The following is an 8,087-nucleotide window of genomic DNA, read 5'->3' on the forward strand; positions in this document are numbered from 1 at the left end:
GTGTAGATGTAAAAAAAATATTCTTTTTCAATTAAGATCTTTGTTAGATTTGTCCATTCAAAGTTATGTAGACCACGCCACCATGGTTGCGTCTAGGAGTGGGCCTACCTAGGTCATGTCCCACTACATATCTCAAAAAAATAAAAAATAATATAATTTAAATAAAAATATGTATAAATTATATAAAAAATTATATTGGGTTAGTTAATTTTTTATAGATTCGGTTTAAATATATATAATTAGATAAATTTTTTATTCTATTTTCATTGATTCATTCAATAATTTTTTTCTGTATTCATCAAATGAATTCTAGAAGACGCTTGGACCATCCAATGACTTCTAGAGCGCCACCTAATTATTACTGCTATCTTGCATACATGATGTATGAAGTCGTGTACTCTGAACAACCTCTAGAAGTTACAATGTGTTGCAAAAAAATTATCTTTTTTAAAGTTTGAAATTATTATAAAATAATATATATTTAAAATATTTTTTTAATTATTGTCAATATAAATATACTTTACTGCTTGAATTTAAATTTCTATAGAAAATAACATTACTTTCTATTATTAAATTCACTCTATGAGTTTTGTGTGTATATATAATAGAATACTATTTTTAGGATAAACTACACCAGTAGTCATTAATGTTTGGGTAAATGTTCATTTTTACTATTGATGTTTAAAAAGTCACAAATCGATCATAAACGTTATCGTTTGTTATAAATTAGTCCCTAGATGTTAAGAATCATTAATGTAGATGACGAAAAACTGATGTGGCACGTTAACTATTGATTTGACCATTATTTTGACCTACATTTCTTTCTTATCTCCACCTCTCCGCCATCCACCGATAGGCCTCCATAGGCCATCCTTTATCCTCCTCATTTTAGTCTATCCCACTTTTGTCGTTGATTTCCTCTTCAGTTCCTTCACCACTGCCATCAACGCCAGTAGAAAAGGCCATCCACAAGAAGAGAAATTAGGGTCACAAAGATCCTTAATGGAATGTATTTTGGAGCTTGTGAAAGCCGTGCTTGAGAACCCCGAAACTATATGAAAGCTTGCCAACAGTTAAAAGATCCCTTGTATACGTATATGGAAAACAAGAAGTATTAAGATCCCTTCTTTTTATCATTGGCTCAGCAGAAAGCCAGGAAAGGTTAATGGAAAATCACTAGAATGCTCCAAATACTTACACGATTTATACATTGTTAAGTGTGCGACTCATTTAGATTAGTTAAAGGAAACCTTAGATCGATTTAGGGTGTGTTTGGAACGAGAAAAACATTTTACGGAAAATGTTTTCCCCGTTTTCTTGTGTTTGGTTCCCGTAAAACACTCTGGTCAACGTAAAATGTTTTACGGTCAATGGAAAAGGAGAGGAAAACACGGTATTTCAACTCACCGTTTCGAAAAGGGTAAGTTGTTTTCCAACTTTGTCCTGTCCCTTGCTCCACACAGAAAACACAGTCTTTGGTTTTCTCCTCCCTTGTTCCACACCGGAAAATCGATCGACTGTTTGGAATCCTTCTCACCGGCGAGGCAGGCGGTCGTCTTCTCAGGTATCTCTCGTTTCATCTTCTCCTTTTTCATCTTCCTTGATCTCATTTTCTTGTTTCCTTTTTCCCTCATTTTCCATTTTCAATTTCACCGATGAGGCATAAAATAAAGTTCTGAAAGCTCCATTTTCATTTTCCATAGTTGTGGTGTTTTCTTGGATATCCAGTCAAGAGAAGCACTTGAAGAACTATGTTCAGCTCTATGCTTTTTTGGGGTTTGATTTGCTTTTTATTTAATCGATTTTTTGTTGGTTGGTGGATTCTTTTGAGTTACTGTAGCACCTGATTTCTATTCTGTGAATTGGGTTCTTTTTTTATTGTTGAAATTTTATTTATTGACCTTTTTTTAAATGCTTTGATCTTGAATTCTATGACGATTTTGCAATTATGATTAAAAACGAATGGTTCTGCACTTACGTTATTCGTATGGATTATGAAATTGAGGGATATTTGGTTTGAATTGTTGTATATGGTCACGTGGCTTTGATTGTTGCTTTTGAACTGAAATTTGATGTTCACCTGCTTAACGTTGACTGATGTTGGAGGGGGGTTTTGATGTTTTTGGTAATCTGTACAGGTTCTTCCCAGAGAAGGCTGCTGCTCTAGCACTTTATCTTCTTATGAAGCAGAAGATGTTGGTTCCAGTATGGAGGGAAGAAAGCACGAGGAAAATGGATCAAGCATGAAGGGTATAATGGAGGAGACACTGACACCGGGTGAAAACACAGTTAAGCCAGTTAATGAGGCTTCTGCTCGGTCCATGAAATTGACTGCACTGCAGCTGTTAACTGATCATAGCACCAGCATTGAAGAAGTATGTTCTGAATATTGAAAAATTGAGTGCAGTTTTTGTTGCCTGCCATCATCTTTGAGTGCTTAAAATCTTCATTTTTCATTAAAACGACTATGTTGCTTGACAATTTTCTTTGCTTAAGCTGGCATCAATCTCCTGAGTTGTATAGGCTTGGATTTTATGCGACCCAAGTTTCGCTTCATAGTTGATTCTTATATCATTAGGAAAATAACAGTTGCAACTCATAGGCTGTTTACTTTTATTTTTGCTTGAGTTTCTTTGAAAGGTGTAATGATTTACTGGAATATTATGTGTAGATTGTTGTTCCTTTAGTAATGATATAGTCTTCATCTGAACACCTTAGACATGTAGTTTCATTTACCTCAGTTATGCCTTTAGCCATTGTATGTGTCATTACCGACATATTTGAAGTATTACCGAAATACATTCCCTTCTTTTTCCTTTCGAAATACCTTCCCTTAATATATTTTTAATATATTATTAATATTATATCAAATAAACCTACATAATATTAATTATACGTTGAAATTCATTTTTAAAAAAATGAATGAAGAAGCATTATGGAGATTTTAAACCTAAAATAGTGTATTTATAACACCATTAACATAAATTATTAATATTATCTAAAAATATAGTTTGACGTATTTATAAAAGTATAATTTTTTTATAAAATATAATTATATCAAAAAAAATAAAATAAACTTTTAAAACTAAGGTAAAGAATAAAAATATATTGAATATGTATGTTTCTTTATTAAAAAAAGATTCTGAAAATTGTTTTATGAAAAAATAATCAAACGCTGTAAAAATTTTTACAATGTACCATCCAAACACTGAAAAATATTTTCTAGAAATGTAATTCATTTTCCAGATTTCATTTTCCGAAAAATGTTTTCTTCCGAAAAATGTTTTCAGTGATTTCATTTTCCGAAAAATTCGAAAATATTTTCAGTGATTTCATTTTCCGAAAAATGTTTTCAGTGAAACAAATAGACCCTTAGATTAGTTAAAGGAAACCTTAGAATTGGAAGGCAACAAAAACAATCATACTTAATTTGATTATAAGATTAAAATCCTAAAACTCTTGTTGTCCTACACATATTTCAATTCATTTAAATATAAATTTAATTGAACTAAAAACGTGATTAAAATGGTAAAAATCAATATATATATATATATTTAAATCATCCGGGTTCAAAACATAATTATTTACAAAATATATATTCATTTATTTTCAAAAAAACTAAAAATATAAAATTTAATCATGCTTTATAATAATGATCAAAAACCTTAGAAAAGTATATTTTAAATGCAAGTTAAAAATAAAGGTCCAAAACTTTTATTTTTCACATATATTTACCATGCATTACTACAGACATAAAAGTCCTAAGCATAATAAGATAAACATAACACCAGCCTAATCAAAGTTTTCCTAACACTACTTAACACATTAAAAGATGATTATCGCTAATTATTATCAGATTTTTTCTTCTTTTTCGTCTAATAAAAGAGCTCAGGCTGTTGCGGATGATGTGTCACGATATCATCATGCATCCAAATGTCCACTGAGTCGGGCTCAGCGTTTGTACTCAACTCAGTCGACGACTCATCAGGCTCCAGACTCGAAATCTGCTCTTTCAGCTCCAACTCACTATCCATTGCTTCAGTCCGTCCATTCCCATAGTCAAAACTAATAAAAGGCTGTGGGGTAGGTGAACTTGGTGGTGGTGGTGGGCTATTGGTTTCTGAACTCACTTGAGTCAACTGAGGAGCCATGATACACCTTTTCTTAGCCAGAGGCTGAGTTTGAGGGAAGTTGAGCTTGGCTTTGTCCCCACGGATGCGCTTGGCAGCTTCATCGTAGGCTCGAGCCGCTTCTTCGGCTGTGTTATAGGTACCGAGCCAGACTCGGACGCCTTTCTGAGGATCTCTGATCTCAGCCGCCCATTTCCCCCATGGCCTTTGCCTGATTCCTCTGTAAATGTTCTTCCGAGTTCGCTGATTCTTCCCCTCTCTCTCTTTGCCTCGGCTTGTCTTACGAGTCACATCGTTCGTCACTGAAGTTCACACCCCAAACAAAAACCAAAACTCTTTAATATCAAGAACATGCAAGAACACATAAACAACATATAATCAATATCATGCAAAAAAATGGAAAAACACAGATATCTGCAAGAAAAACAGACCATTGTCGAGTTGCTTGGATTTGAAACCGATCTTCTTGTTGTCGAACAGATTGAAAGAGCCATTCCATTGCTGGAATCCAGACCCAACAGGTCGGAGAATGTGTCAAGTTCAGACCAAAGATTCTGAGAAGTTCCAATCACGCTTCACGGCGATGAAATCGGAAATGATTGCACCTCCACACATCTTCTATGGCCTCCTAAAAGAGTTTCAATTTTTATTTTGATAAAAAAAGGAGCGAAAATAAAGAAATTAGAAAAAGAAGAAGAAAGACAAGCAGACAGAGGTGAAAGCTTTACTTTTCGGGTCCGTAGAATTATAGAGAGATGACGATTACAATGCAACCATTCTCTGTAGATATAGACAACTTAGCCTTTACTTGTTTGTCTAATTCTGATTTTAGGTCCCTGTATTATATTAAAGTTTGAGATTTAATCTCTCTATTTTATTTTGAAATAATTTGATTTTCTCTTTTTATAACATTACTATTAAATCCAAGTTAATAGTATCATTACTTTCTATTATTACAATGATGGCATATTTTTCTGTATTATTATTTGATAAAATAAGATTATGTGAAAACCTTATCAATAATACTTAATTAAAATAAATTCTTATGTCAATAAAATGTTTAAAGTGGTAAACATTTACATTATCTTTTAATGACATTAACTAATAATTTTCTCGATTTGAATTAAAAATGATAATAGGATGGAGAGGTTTCTTGTCAATCCCAACTCATTTTTCATATTTATCTCCCCAAATATGACCTTATTTAATATCTTAATATATATGGATTAAATTATATCTTTATCGATCAAATTTTAAAGACCATTTTTTAAAAAATGTAATCAAAATATAGAAAATAATTATAATTAAAAGTGATTTTTTTCAAGTATAAGTGAGTAACGGGTGGGTTCAACCCGATTTATTTTAACTTAAATCAAAATATTGATATCAGATTTTCTTTTTAGAAGGTAACCCTGCAGATTTTAAATTTTTTTTGCCCTCTCTGTTATAAGGATTCACCTTGACTAATCTGAATCGACTCGTATCGTACACCTGATTTTGGTGGGTGAGTCTCCCAACAGGCATTTTCTGCATACACAAATACTCCAACTTGAGACATGTTTAAATGATAGCAATCTGTTTACCACTTGAAACAACCCTGTTAGTGGTAACCCTTCAGATTAACATCCATCTGATTTGGATTTCTGCATACACAAAGACTCCAACTTGAGACCTTGTTTAAATGATAGCAAACTGTTTACCACTTGAAACAACCCTTATTAGTGGTAACCCTACAGATTTAACATGCATCTGATTTGGATTATTTTACCATCCTTAGTTTGGACCTTCTAATGAGAATAGAAAAGTAGTAGACCGCATTAAATTGTGACAAATAAAAGGATTAAATTATTAAATTTTAGTATAATATAGGGATTAATATCATAATTAAATCTTACTCTCTTTTACTGGGTTTCTTTCTTTGATAATTTTTTCCTGATCCTGATCCTGATCGGACGGCTGAGAGATCAAAGGGAGCAGTGATCCGAAGGGAGATACGTGGATAACACATTTCAATAGAATCAATCATGGGCGTAGATTCAAAAAAAGGCACAAAAATTGTGGGGGTCCACAAAGTGGGCCCTAATAATGGGGAATTAGTTTATGAGAGTAGAGTACGTGGTGTCAGTGGTTGGGAGAGGAATTGACGTGGCTGTCACTGAGTGCGTGGGTCTGAACCGGGCTTTGGCGTAACGCACGTCGTAATAGCTTCCAAACTGTTGCGGTCAATGTGTAAGAAAGCAGGAGTTTCACTATGCATTTCGACTGATTCTGATATCAAATGCCCTCCATTCCCCTCCCTATTTACGATATGCTAAATAATTAACTAATTTTTTTAATAATAATATATGATTATAAAATATATATGTTTAGAATATTTTTAAATCATTAATATATATATCTTATAAACATGATTATTCAAACTCTAAATCTCAATGAAAAACAACGCTTCTTCTAATTATTACATCCAACTCAATAGCTTTGCTAACTAGTTTTTTTTTAATTTATATTATAATCGAGGTATAGACTTTCATTATCATTATTTATATAAATTAATAGTTTACTTATATTATTGTTGATGTCAAAACTTAAGTGATTTAATTTTTTTCTTGTTTAAATTGAGAGTCGTGACTGATGAGGAAGCGATGATTGATTTTGTCCTTTAAAAAAAGAAAACATATGTTGATTTTTTCTTTTAAAAAGGTAAAGACATGATCGAGAATATTTGAGTCGAAAGGGGAGAAGATAGAGAAATTGAGGAAAACACTCTTTCAGTTGTGATTAAGAGATATTCATGGTAACCTTAACTAACGGTGTTAGACGTACGATAATTATGATTACTCGTAAGTTAATGAGTTAAACATATATTATTTTCAGATTTTAAATTTTGTTTTAATAAATCATGTAGGTTTGTTAGGAGTCTTATATTGTGCACAGTAACTAATTCAAAGACTATAATGCTCTTTAGCCCGAAGAAGGACTTCTAATGCCTTTTTGTGAAATTTAGATTAATTTACTTTTCTCTAAAAAAAAGTTTCATTTCAACACAAACGATTAACGTGGTCATGATAAGTTGGAAGGCTTTTTAAAGAGAACCTCTTACGTGTTTGTAATTTAATTAAAATAGTTAAATGCATTAGTTATTTAGATTAAAAACTTACGCCGGAAAACAGTTGGATATCCAAACCCAAATCCATGGGTAGATTCTTTGTTTTATTTTAGCTTGAGGGAGCATATGTAGCAAGTGAAAGCAAGAGATGATGAAATGAACTGTTTCTGGAAAAGAAGGATGAAGTGATAAGTTGATTCATCATATTCAAAAATCTTTCTATCTTTTGAACAAGTAGTTTAATTTTTTATATCATTATTTGATTTTGTTGAATCTCTCCTTAATTGGAGAGGTTCTAGAAATTTATATAGCTTTCTAGAGAAGTGTAGAATTTTCTAGAACATTCTGGAGAACTCTAGAGAAGTGTAGAACTCTCTAGAAGGTTGTGGAAGAGTGTGGAATCCTCTGGAATATTCTGGAGATGTGTGGAACCTTATGGAGTAGTGTGGAACCTTATAGAGTAGTGTGGAACCTTATGGAAGAGTATGGAAGAATATGGAAGAGTGTGGAAGAGTGTAGAGTTTTTTTAGAGTGTGTGGAACATTCTAGATAATTAATCTCCACCCTTGGATGTAAGTAATCTCCACCATTCATTGTGGAGGTGCCTAAACCCTAAACCTAAACCCTAAACCCTAACCCTAAACCCTAAACCCTAAACCCTAAACCCTAAACCCTAACCCTAAACCCTAACCCTAAACCCTAACCCTAAACCCTAAACCCTAAACCTAAACCCTAAACCCTAAACCCTAAACCCTAAACCCTAAACCCTAAACCCTAAACCCTAAACACTTAAATTAAAATCAATTAGTATCATAGTAAAAATTTACAATTAAACTTAAATAGAACTCAAA

The 8,087-nt window shown here is 32.5% G+C and overlaps 1 pseudogene; it reads right to left on the reverse strand.

The window, feature by feature from the left end:
- Positions 1-3,707: 3,707 nt before the first annotated feature.
- On the reverse strand, positions 3,708-4,876 carry LOC120155713 (annotated as a pseudogene).
- Positions 4,877-8,087: the final 3,211 nt, after the last annotated feature.

Source organism: Hibiscus syriacus, unplaced genomic scaffold, assembly GCF_006381635.1.
Source record: "Hibiscus syriacus cultivar Baekdansim isolate YM2019G1 unplaced genomic scaffold, ASM638163v2 tig00000218_pilon, whole genome shotgun sequence".
In the NCBI taxonomy this organism is placed as follows: domain Eukaryota; kingdom Viridiplantae; phylum Streptophyta; class Magnoliopsida; order Malvales; family Malvaceae; genus Hibiscus; species Hibiscus syriacus.